This window comes from Bos mutus, chromosome 18, assembly GCF_027580195.1.
Source record: "Bos mutus isolate GX-2022 chromosome 18, NWIPB_WYAK_1.1, whole genome shotgun sequence".
Classification (NCBI taxonomy): domain Eukaryota; kingdom Metazoa; phylum Chordata; class Mammalia; order Artiodactyla; family Bovidae; genus Bos; species Bos mutus.
In genome coordinates, this window is record NC_091634.1 from 224234 (window position 1) to 236846 (window position 12613).

Below are 12613 nucleotides of genomic sequence, written 5' to 3' on the forward strand. Positions count from 1 at the left end.
GTTTAAAAGCAGGAAGAATGGACTTCTGTTAGAAGGAGCCCCTGGGTCATATGTAACACAGGTGTGGCGTTTTGGTTTGTGTTAGTTTCTCAGTCGTGTCTGACTCTTTGCTGCCCCATGGACTGTGGTCTGCCAGGCTCCTCTGTCCATGGAACTCTCCAGGCAAGAATACTGAAGTAGGTTGCCGTTTCCTTCTTGAGGGGATCTTCCAAACGAGGGATGGAACCTGGGTCTACTGTGTTTGTGTGCTCAGTCGCGTCTGACTCTTTGCAATCCCACAGACTGTAGCCCACCAGGCTCAGACTATGTCCATGGGATTTCCTAGGCAAGAATACTGGAGTGGGTTGCCATTCCCTCTTATATTTAGGGGATTTAAAAAAAGAAGCCACAAACATAAGTGAAACCAACAAAAATGAAATAGATACATGGATATACAATTGTGAGATTACTCTTTACAATGTTAAAATGGGTCCAGGGACCTCTCTGATGGCCCAGTGCCTAAGACTCTCAATGTAGAAGGCCTGGGTTCGATCCCTGGTTGGGGAACTAGATCCCATATGCCACAATTAAAATTTTGCATGCCACAACTTAGAAAAAATAAAGACCCCAAATGAATATCAAAGATCTCACCTGATAAAACTAAAATCTGGTGCAGTCAAGTAATTAACTAATTAAAAAGACTGGCCCAGCAAGCTGTAATTCTAGCACTTCCTTTCATGTGTGTCTTATGCATGTTCCAATTTGGAACCACTGGTCTCTGGGTATGAGAACCATCTGGGAAGAAAGGTCTCAGGTTCCTATTTCAAGTGAGCCCGCTTCCTGGCCCCTGAAGTGTCTGCTTTGATTTATGAAAGGGTGAAACACTTCCCACAACAGGACCTGAAGCACTCATGTGTACACAGCAGCTGCTGTCCTTCCATTCGTTCCCGCCCCCCACAGGCATCCTTGTGTGATTCCCAGAGGGTGAGACAGAGGAGCTTGGTGTGCTAAAGACCATGGGGTGGCAAAGAGTCCGACAAGACTTAGCAACTAAATAACAACGTGAGAAGGCAAAGATGAAAGCATCCCCAGATGGGTGGGGCTGGTTAATGGCACACTTTGCTTTGGGATGAAAAGGGAAGAACTAACAATGATGACGAAGGTCCTTGGAGTGGCAAAATAAGGAAGCCCTTGTTCTGAAGCACAATACAGCAGATTCTCTAGTCCCTCAGAATTGTTTTCCCCGTTGTCAGAACATAACTCATTCTCTACTCTTTTTTTTTTGCTGGCCCACAGCCAGATACTTAAGAGGAGAAAATCTGGAGTTTTACGGACAGTCCTTCAATGAACCCAACTTTCCTGCTCCCCCTGTGAGTCTACAGCTCTGCTGGGGTGGCTGTGACCTCCACTGCTGCAGCCCCTCTTTACAAGTTCCTGACTTCAACCTTTCCCACTCTGCACCTCTGGGTGCTGTCACCTCACTCAACCTGCAATTAACAGCCTCCCCTACTTGCTTCACCATTGTGGATTTACATTTCAGCCTTTTTTATGGAAGGCTTCCCAGGTGGCTCAGTGATTATAAAAAACAGACAAACAAACCTGCCTGCCAAAGCAGGAGCCATGGGTTTGATCCCTAGGTCAGGAAGATCCACTGCAGAAGGAAATGGCAACTCACTCCTGTAGTCTTGCCTGGAAAATCCCATGGACAGAGGAGCTTGGTGGGTTACATTCCACAGGGTTGCAGAGTCTGATGCAACTAAGCACACACATATATATTGTTTTTTAATATGTTGCTGAGTTGATCTTAATCAACCATCTGCGCACAAATTTTTATGTGCTGTAACAGTTTGCATACATACTGTTTTTGGTCCTATTTTCACTTCATTTGATATTTTTCATATTGCTCTGGACTCACTTAGTCAACCTAACTCAGCAAGAAAGTTAGAGCATAACGGAGTCCTTGGAAAACTGAGTCTACTTTTAACTCCAATAAAAACCATTTTACAAAACTTCCCATCCTTAGTATTCCTTCAATTTGTGTTTTTTATTGCTGGTTTACACCGAACATCAGTTCAGTCAGTTCAGTCGCTCAGTCGTGTCCGACTCTTTGTGACCCCATGAATTGCAGCACACCAGGCCTCCCTGTCCGTCACCAACTCCTGGAGTTCACTCAAATTCATGTCCATCAAGTCAGTGATGCCATTCAGCCATCTCATCCACTGTCATCCCCTTCTCCTCCTGCCCCTAATCCCTCCCAGCATCAGGGTCTTTTCCAGTGAGTCAGCTCTTCGCATCAGGTGGCCAAAGTATTGGAGTTTCAGCCTCAGCATCAGTCCTTCCAATGAACACCCAGGACTGATCTTCTTTAAGATGGACTGGTTGGATCTCCTTGCAGTCCAAGGGACTCTCAAGAGTCTTCCCCAACACTACAGTTCAAAAGCATCAATTCTTCGGCGCTCAGCTTTCTTCACAGTCCAACTCTCAGCCATACCTGACCACTGGAAAAACCATAGCCTTGACTAGACGGAACTTTGTTGGCAAAGTAATGTCTCTGCTTTTCAATGTCTCTGCTATCTAGGTTGGTCATAACTTTCCTTCCAAGGAGTAAACATCTTGTAATTTCATGGCTGCAATCACCATCTGCAGTGATTTTGGAGCCCAAAAAAATAAAGTCTGAGACTGTTTCTACTGTTTCCCCATCTATTTGCCATGAAGTGATGGGACCAGATGCCATGATCTTAGTTTTCTGAATGTTGAGCTTTAAGCCAACTTTTTCACTCTCCTCTTTCACTTTCATCAAGAGGCTTTTTAGTTTCTCTTCACTTTCTGCCATAAGGGTGGTGTCATCTGCATATCTGAGGTTATTGATATTTCTCCTGGCAACTGAACATGGCTGGCCCCAAATTTCATCTCTAACACCATCTTCCTCATGTAATGGTTTCTTCTTAGGTGGAATGTTTGGAGCTCTGTATCAAGAGTATTTTTCGGTTCACTATCATTTCCAGGAATGTGTTACTGGGACAATGTCTGATTGAGATTGGTTGGCTGTTTGGACTACAAAAGATTATCTGGCGGGTACAGCTCCAGTCTGTGTTTTCTAATTCCTGCTGAGAGCTCTGACAATGTTTTTCATCAGTGGTTATATTCATAGCTTCTCACCTAACTGCAGAAGTAAATGTATTTTAGTGTACAAACAAGTCCTTCATGCTGCTTTTGGAAACTGTGGGCTCCTGAGTTTTACTGCTAGAGATTCTGATTTAGTAAGCTGAGGGTAAGCTTGGTAATGTGCAGTTCAACACAGACACTCCAAGCAATTCTGATGCCTGCAGTCATTAGACTACAGTGACAGTCATACCTTGGTCATCTGATGTCTAGTAAAGAAAGTCTGGCATCTTGACTATTTTTCATCTTGACTATTCACAGGGTTTCTTCCCTATAAGTCTTCTCATGTTGGAAAAAGGATGTATTATAACTGAAAGCTTTCCCACACTCATTACATTCATAGGGTCTCTCCAGTATGGTTTCTCTGATGCCTAGTAAGTTGACACCACTGGCTAAAGGCCTTTTCACAATATTTACATTCATAGGGTTTTTCCCCAGCATGTATTCTCTCATGTTTTGTAAGGGTTGATCAATCATTGAAGGTCTTCCCACAGTCAATGCACTCATAGGGCTTTTCTCCAGTATGTGTTCTCTGATGTTCAATAAGGTGTGACCTCTGACTAAAGGCCTTAACACACGTTACACTGACAGGGCTTCTCCCCAGTGTGCATTCTCTGATGCACAGAGTGGAGCCCTTTGGCTGAGAGCTTTTCCACAGTGACTGCATCATAAGGTTTCTTTCCAGCACGTGTTCGTTGATGCACAAGCTGAGTTTGCTGCCGAAAAGCCTTCCCACAGTCATTACACTCATACGGTTTCTCTCCAGAATGAACTCTCTAAGGTGAAAGAAGGTAAGAGCTCCCAGTGAAGCCTCTCCCACACTGATGACATTCAAATGGTTTCTCTCCAGTATGAGTTCTCTGATATTCAATAAGGTGAGAGATCCCAGTGTAGGCTTTATCACATTGATTGCATTTATATGGCTTCTCTCCAGTGTGAATTCACAGGTGCCTAAGAAGTTGAGTGCTTCAAATGAAGGACTTACCACACTATATTCATATTCATGGGGTTATATTCATAGGATTTCTCTCCATGTGAGTCCGTTTATGTGTGACAAAGTCAGAGCTCTGACTGAAGGACTTTCCACAATGAGCGTACTCATAAGCTTTAAGGCAGTGTGAATTATTTGATGTACAAAAACGTTAGAGTTCCACCTGAAAGATTTTCCACAGTCATGACATTTATATGGTTTTTCTCCAGTGTGAGTTCATTGATGCCTAACAAGTTTGGAACTCTGGGTGAAGGATTTCCCACACTAATTACATTCATTGGGTTTTTCTCCCATGTGAGTTTTCTGGTGTACAACAAGGTCATAGCTCTGCCTCAAAGACTTTCCACATTGAGTACACTCATAGGGCTTTTCTCCAGAGTGTTCTCTGGTGTACAAGCTTAGAGCAACAGCTGAAAGATCTTGCACACTGATTACATTCATGTCTTCTTTCCAGTCTAAATGATGTCACAGTAAGTAAAAGATGAGGCCATGTGGAGGCATCACAGTCCTCCTCATATATGAGTAGTGCCTCTCCAGGATGACTTAGTTCAGTCTGTACAAGGCATTTGTCACAATTGAACTGACTCTCCAAATGCGTTGGCTTGTGTTCATTAAGCGACAAGCTATGATTAATGTTTCCATAGTTCTGACCATCTTTGCTGTTCTCTGCTGAAAAAATTCTATTAAGAAAACGAAAGGAGGTACCATAGTTGAAACAGTCAATATTGACAGTATAATCATAAGGCTTTTTATTTCCTGTTTCAAAATCTGCAAGTTTATTCAAGTAAATAATCTGCCAGAAGGCTCTAGCACTTTGATGATCTTCACAGGGCTTCAGATCAGCTCAGTCTTTTTAATGAAAACTGAGTTCTGTTTCAACTTTTTATGCTGTGAGTTAACCTTATAGAAATATGTTCTTGTAGGTAATGTCGGAGGTAGGAGGCTTAAACTCAGATAATTTTCCTAAGCTCAGGCTCACAACTCCCACCTTGAGCAAAACATCTCTCTGAGGTGAGTACTGTTTGATTCAGCGTCCTACTGGTTCATCCCTAGCTGGTCCTGCCAAAGGTGCATTTCTCCTAATGACACCAACCTGGGGCCCTCCTCCTGAACATGGTGTTTCTTTTCCATGTGATAAGATGGCCCTTCCACAGCAATATCCTCTTCAGACACTGACTCCTTCAAGTGTAGTCTTCCAGTCTGAAAGAAATCCAAATGGCCTGAATTACTAGAGAAGCATTAGAAGGGGAGGGTGGGATAAAACAGACCACCAAGTATAAGAGATATATCTCTGGGTCTGTTTCTAATCTATGGACTGTAATTTCATGCAGAATGTGAAATGGAGGGATGGCTCAGCAAACAGGAAATCAGTGTGTGTGTAAGTCCCTCAGTCATGTCTGACTCTTTGCGACCCCATGCACTGTGGCCCGCCAGGCTCCTCTGTCTATGGATTCTCCAGACAAGAATACTGGAATGGGTAGCCATTCCCTTCTCCCTGGGATCTTCCCAACCCAGGGATTGAACCCATGTCTCCTGCATTGCAAGCAGATTCTTTACAATCTGAGCCAACAGGGATGCCCAGGGATTATCTGGGTGGGCCCCAAATGTTATCACAACTGTCCTTATAAGAAGGAGGCAGAATGAGACTTGATACACACAAAGAAGACAATCTGAACACAGAGCAGAGACGTGAAGGTGCTGGCCTGAAAGACTGAAGTGATGTGGCCACTGAGCAAGGAATCCCCCTAGCCACTAGAACCTGGAAGGAAAAAAGGAACAGCTTTTCCAATGAAGCCTCCAGAGGGAGAATGGCCTGTGAGCACTGATTTCAGCCCAATGACGCTGATTGTGACTTCTAGCCTCAGAGCTGTGGGAGAATCATCTATGTTGTTTTAAGTTACCCAGCTGGTAATCTGTTGGAGAAGTCACAGGAAACAAGGTCCTAACATGTGCCTCAACCTTATGACTCACACTCTATTTCCTGGTGCTGGATCTTAAAACGAGATCTGGCTGTTCTGTCCATGGTATTTTCTAGGCAAGAATACTGGAGGGGATCCTCCTCCAGGGGATCTTCCCAACCCAGGGATTAAACTCAAGTCTCCTGCATTGCAGGAAGATTCTTTACTGCTGAGCCATCGGTTCAGCTCAGTTCAGTTCAGTCGCTCAGTCGTGTCTGACTCTTTGCAACTCCATGAATCGAAGCACGCCAGGGCTCCCTGTCCATCACCAACTCCCAGAGTTCACTTGGACTCACATCCATCGAGTCAGTGATGCCATCCAGCCATCTCATCCTCTGTCGTCCCCTTCTCCTCCTGCCCCCAATCCCTCCCAGCATCAGAGTCTTTTCCAATGAGTCAACTCTTTGAATGAGGTGGCCAAAGTACTGGAGTTTCAGCTTTAGCATCACTCCTTCCAAAGAAATCCCAGGGCTGATCTCCTTCAGAATGGACAGGTTGGATCTCCTTGCAGGCCAAGGGACTCTCAAGAGTCTTCCCCAACACTACAGTTCAAAAGCATCAATTCTTCGGCGCTCAGCTTTCTTCACAGTCCAACTCTCACATCCATACCTGACCACTGGAAAAACCATAGCCTTGACTAGATGGACCTTTGTTGGCAAAGTAATGTCTCTGCTTTTCAATATGTTACCTAGATTGGTCATAACTTTTCTTCCAAGGGGTAAGCATCTTTTAATTTCATGGCTGCAGTCGCCATTGGTAGTAGGCCTCTAATAAAGAGTGCAATGGGCTCCCAGCTCAGGACACTCAACTGAGTCCTCCAAGATTCCCCCTTCACTTGTCACTCTGCCCACACAACTGCCCTTTTTAGGTGGGTAGCCACCCACACCCAGTAATATTAAGTCCTCTCTCCAGGTTCCCATCCCTTTCTCCCGTACCTGCCAAGGAGACAAGCATCCTCCATTTGGCAAAGTATGAGTTCCAGGAGGATGTTTTCCTTGTGCTAAACACAGACCTTCTTTCCCTCTTGGGGAAAGCCCTAATCTCTGCCCAACACTCCCACAACCACACTGTCCTCCTTCCCAAGACCCTGCTGTGTTCCTTTGGGGTGCTGCCTTGGAATCTCTGATGAGACGAAGTTTTCAAATGAAACAATAGCCTCATGAAGGGGAGTGAAAGAGTATCTGGGGATGAAGGGGAGGAAAGGAATCTTTGCGTGGCTAAGCTATGTCTAAGATATGTCTGGCTGCTGAAAAAATGGGCAAAGGAGGTAAAAATTCTACAGCAGTATCTGCATCAGAATCTTGAAATAAGGAAGACAGGCTGTGTGGGTCAGCCAGAAAGTAACATCTAGGGTAGAAGAGAAGAAAGACACTGCTGGTAAACTGAATTCAGAATGATGTCATTTGAGTGCCAAGGGTAAGTAAAAGTAGGTAAGACTTCCAAGTTAGAAACAAGAGAGCCTGCAGACATGACAGTTATAGGGTAAGAAGGAGCAGGAACACATGGGATCAATCCAACACCGCTAGGCTGGCAGAAGGTGGTGTGATAGACATAGATGCCGCTTATTGTTAAGTGAAAGCAGTCTCTCAGAAAGGACCAAGTACTGCATGATTCCAACTATAGGACATTCTAGAAACGTAAACTTATAGAGACAGTAAATTAATCAGTGGTTTCCAGGAGTTAGGGTGGAGGGAGGGATGAACAGGTGGAGCACAGAGGATTCTTAGGGTAGTGGAACTACTCTACACTACACCAGTGGATATATAACATCACATATTTGTCGAAACCCACAAAATGTACAACACCAGAGTGACTCTAATGTGAACTATTGACCTCTGATGGTAATCATTAATTGATGTAAGATCATCATTTGTAACAAATGTACCACTGAATGCAAGATATTAATAATAGGGGAAACTGCATGGGGAGGGTTGGCATAGAGAAACCCTGTACTTTCTGTAAGGATGAAACTGGCTCTAAAAAATAAAGTTTATCAGTTAAAACAAAACCACACAAAAAATCAGAAGCAGCCCAATTAGTCGGGGAGATGACCATGTTCTAAAATAGACTGTGGTGATAAATACACAAGCTGCAACTATATTAAGAACCTTTGCATGCTTTATACAGATGAACTGTATGGTATGAGAATTGTTTTATTTCCATATAGCTGCAGGAGAAAAAAAAATTCCAATTAGGCTGACATGCAGGGTAGGTGGTGGGCCTATGGGATGAGGGGAGGTGGGAAAGCAGGTCCAGGAATGGTGATTTAATAGGAATCCTTCTGGAAGGCATGGATTCTTACCACACCTTGGGATCATTTTGAAGTCATGAAAATGTCCAATGTGGAAGATGGGTGGACACCCAAATGGCAGAGCAAAGACCAGCAGGAAGGGGAGGCCTGAGGAGCTGGCACCCTGGATGGAAGCTATGATGAGGGGCTGGAGGAAAACAGGGGGCATGAGGACCTGGGAATGAGACATGGTAGCAGAGGAGTTAAGACCAAAGGGAGATGGGGACAGAAGTGAACTCATGTGTGAGACACATGTTGACAACAGCAACAAGTATCCTCTGTGGGTGGGCTGGGCAGAGACAGCCTGACATGGATGAGAACGTGGCTGCCATGTTGGACATGAGGTGGCAGCAGAGAACACGTGAGCAAACTTCCTGCAAGCGGCCTCTCTGCTCCTTGGACTTTAACTGTTGAGCCGCTGGCTTGTTCTCACCTTGGGGAGGTCCCTGCCCCACTCTCCATTGGTCCTTCCCTTGCTCCAGCTAGGAGATCACATTTAGTTTTGACAGCAGAAGTCCTGGTCAATGGAGGAAAAACAGAGGGCTTGGTCTTCTGCTGGGAGACAGGTCGAGCTCTCACCCCTGGGGTCAGATGTGGATGGACTAGGAGGGGCCCCCATCCTCCCAAGTAGACTCCCCACACCCTGAACCACAAGCCACAGACTTGCCCTGGAGGAGGGATAAGCAGCAATACCCAGACCTGCATCTCAAAGGGACCCACTTCCAGCACCTTCTGGGCCAGTCCAGGCATGCCTGAAATGAGCCACGCCCTGCGTCTGGTGATGGGTAGCGACTGTCTTAACCAGGGAGACCAGGCAACTGCATGTCTCAAGAACCACCTCACGGTACACTGTCCTCTGGGCCAGGTCCACATGTCCCCACTTCACCCATGTGAAGGTCACAGCCACGTCCTTGAAGCTCAGGGTTGGCTGAAACATCACTGGTATTACCATGGAGCCCTGCTTTCTTGATGAGGAAGTTGGGAATAGGACAGCACAGGGGAGGGAGAACTCCTTGCTCAGATCAGACTCGGACCCAGGTCCAAGGTGTTTTCATTTTTCTCTGGGTATCTCCTCTGCTGCTAGTTGCATCGGTGATCCTGATTTTCTGCTTTGGGAACAACGGGGACCCCTCTTGGAGATCTTCACCCCCATCTTCTGTACAATATCAGATTGGAAACCAGCCAAAGAGGATGCTCTAAATCAAGGGTCAGCACAGCCATGAGACAAATCAGGGATGTGGTGTGTTTCTAGGAAGCTAATGCCATGAGCTCAATTGCTTCCTCATGAAACCACATGTGAGCCATCTAAGGGTGCCTTTGGCGCTTTACAGGCACACTCTCAGCTGCCCTCCTGAGTGGTCTGCAGTAAGGGTCAATGGGCCAGAGTGGCTGCCTGTTTCTGTAGGCTCAGCTCTACTCGCCCTCAAGGGTCCACTGAGCAAACACCATGAAGAAGTCTGAAGAGACCTGGCTCAGAGACCCAGGTTTGGGGAATGCCTGGCTCATTCATGTGGGAGCCCGTGCACTTCACCCCAAGGCACAGGGCAGCATTGCAAGAACTCTAATGTGTGCTGACCTGAGGATGTGGGTGTTATTCCTGGATGCATTCTACAGCCATGGAGACTAAGGCAATGAGAACAAAGGTCTCCAACTCACCTGCGATGGGATCTGCTGAAAATATGCCTCCATTTCCTCCTCATATCTGGTGATGCTGTTGTGAAGAAGGCAGAGGTCCTCAGAAAGCAGGGCTGGGGTTGGGGGGACAATTAGGGGTTTAGCCCCTACCTCAGTGCCTCCAAACTCCCAAGTCCACCCCCATGCCCAAAGGCGAGAGCAACCAGTGCCAGCTGAAGACTATACCCTGGGGAGTGAAGGGTAGGGAGGCGGGGCTCTGACCACATGATCTCCCTGTTCAAGGCTCTGAGGTCAGCCAAGGCGGCTAAACTCTCTCACTGAAGAGGGCCAGTCTGCCTAGCTCTGGGCCTGGGCTGTCATAGGCTCAAGGTAAATGTCTTGAGGCATGTGCTGGGGTGTCTGAACCATGAACCCAAAGACACACAACAGTACCTCAACAGTCAAATAAAGGAGGGGCCAGTTTTTCCTGTCATCTCAAGATACTAAATAGAGAGAAATGGAGGCAGTGTCAAAACAATTGATTGTACAATTAAAAAAAAATCTCAGTGAAACATCAGCCGGTTTCTAAAAATCGAGGTGGGGGAAGGGGACAAGGAGCATGTGAAAATTCCCAGGAAGACAACTAAGGGCACTCTGTGAGCGGGTATCAAACTTCTGGACCTGCTGGGATGCTGCCCAACTGGCCAGAAGCCATACCTATTATCCCCTGTTTCCCTTAATGCTGCTATTGCTTCCCATACTCTGCTTATCTTATCCCAAACCCTTCCCCATGTTTGACTCTGTCTCACTCTGTGTACCAAAAGCATACCTATGCTGCACGCTTCCAGGCGTGCACACACACACACACACTCGTGTACACCACACCTAAGAAGACCGCTCAAGGCTCTATGTGAAGCTGTATTTTTCTGACATTCCTGTCCCTCCATGGGCAATCTACTACACGTGTTCATTTTCACCCTCGGGTCCTCTTCTTCCTTGTTGGAGACACCCAGGGCGAGGGCTGGGAACACCTCCCCTCCACAGCCAGACTGCCTGCTTTCAAAGTCCTACCTCCACCACTTGCCTCTGGAGGACCCTGAAAGGCCTCCTCAGCCTCTCGGGGCCTCATCTGCAGAAGTCTGGGAGGACAGCAGGCCTGCTTTGTGGTGCTGCTGTGATGATTACAAGAGTTGCATTTACAGAGTTTAACACTTGTGCTGACACACAGTAGGGGCCACAGCAGATTTAACTCTATTGATTACACCTGGACATAAAACTCCTTTCCCTCATGCTAGACCTCTTTCTAGAGGCCTCTCTTTCTCCTTCTCTTTCTAGTTTCTTTTTTTCCTGCCAGTGAGGGGGTGGGGCTTTCAAGTACTGCCCCAGGCCTTATGTCCAGCCCAGACCTCCCTCCCAGGCTCCCTACCATTGCCATTCTCTCCTCCATATCCAGCCACGCCTCTAAAGACTTGATGACATAAAAATCGTATTTCATGGCAAGACAAAAGCATTTAAACAGAAACGTTTGCGTTGCTCATTCGGGCCTCCTCCCTCCCATTTAGTGTGCATGGTGCATCCGCATTAACCACACCCGCTTAGGGGACAGACAGACTTCCTTCGTTCTAAGGGGCCACAATGACCCACTGCCCACTTTGTACTGCAGGGCTGGATTATATCAACTGTCAATTCCTCATCTGACACATGGCCCTTTGTCTCAAAAAGTATATAACTGTGCTTTGACCTCCAGGGTGGAACAATCCTCAGAGCTTTCTGAAAAGCTGCTTCCTGAGTTATATAACCCAAAGGCTTGAATAAAATGTCCCATTTCTTTCTCAGAGCCATTATTGATTAATTTCTTCGTCCACAGACTCAACACAGCTGATAGCGTCCAGGGTTCCCTCATCCCTTGCACTGCGACCTCCATCCCGGCTCCCCACTAGAACCGGAAACTCAAGAGTCCTCCTCACACTTTCTACTCCCTCGGCACTGCCCCTCCACTGAACCATCCACCGCCGGATTCTACTCTTTACTGAGGCTCTGAAACCCAAACCCCAGCCCTCGCGCACCCGGCAATTCTGTGGCCCGCTCTCCACACCTCCAGTCACGTTCACCCCTCCAGCCCCTGCTCACACCGGTCTCTCCACCTGGGCCAGCATCACCAAACACAACCAACACGGGCCCCCAACACCCGGGTCCGGAGTCGCCGGTGCCTTTTGCTCTGCCAAGGCTGCCCGTAATTCTCTGTCCACTAGGACAACATACACTTTCTCTTCACGCTGAGTTCGAAACCCGCGTACCAGTGGCAGAACTGTGTCCACGTACTGAGCTCGGGAGGCCTGTGGGGCACCGGGCGCCTCCGCGCGGGTTCACGGGCCAGTTCCGGAAGTGCGCCCGCTCGGCGCGAGGAACTACAAGTCCCAGGAAGTCGCGCGCCGGAGGCGGTTTTTCTCGCTCAGGTGGCAGTTTCTCCAGTTGCCGCGGCAGACGTTACTCCTCGCGGCGGCAGCATAGTGGCCTTTGGCGTCTGGGTGTGGAAGTCGGGAGAGACCACCTGCCGAGGAGCACGGAAGACGTTTTCACAGAGCCCGCTAGAGCAGGGGAGTCTGCCACAGCGGCTGT

General features: G+C 47.2%; 1 long non-coding RNA gene across 1 annotated transcript; it reads right to left on the minus strand.

Annotated features, from left to right (window-relative positions):
• Positions 1-1617: 1617 nt before the first annotated feature.
• LOC138991705 (uncharacterized) lies at positions 1618-12403 on the minus strand. The gene is made up of 3 exons (XR_011467568.1): positions 12292-12403; positions 10037-10128; positions 1618-5332 (listed from the first exon to the last, which is right to left on the minus strand). It is a non-coding gene; the product is annotated as an uncharacterized lncRNA (long non-coding RNA).
• Positions 12404-12613: the final 210 nt, after the last annotated feature.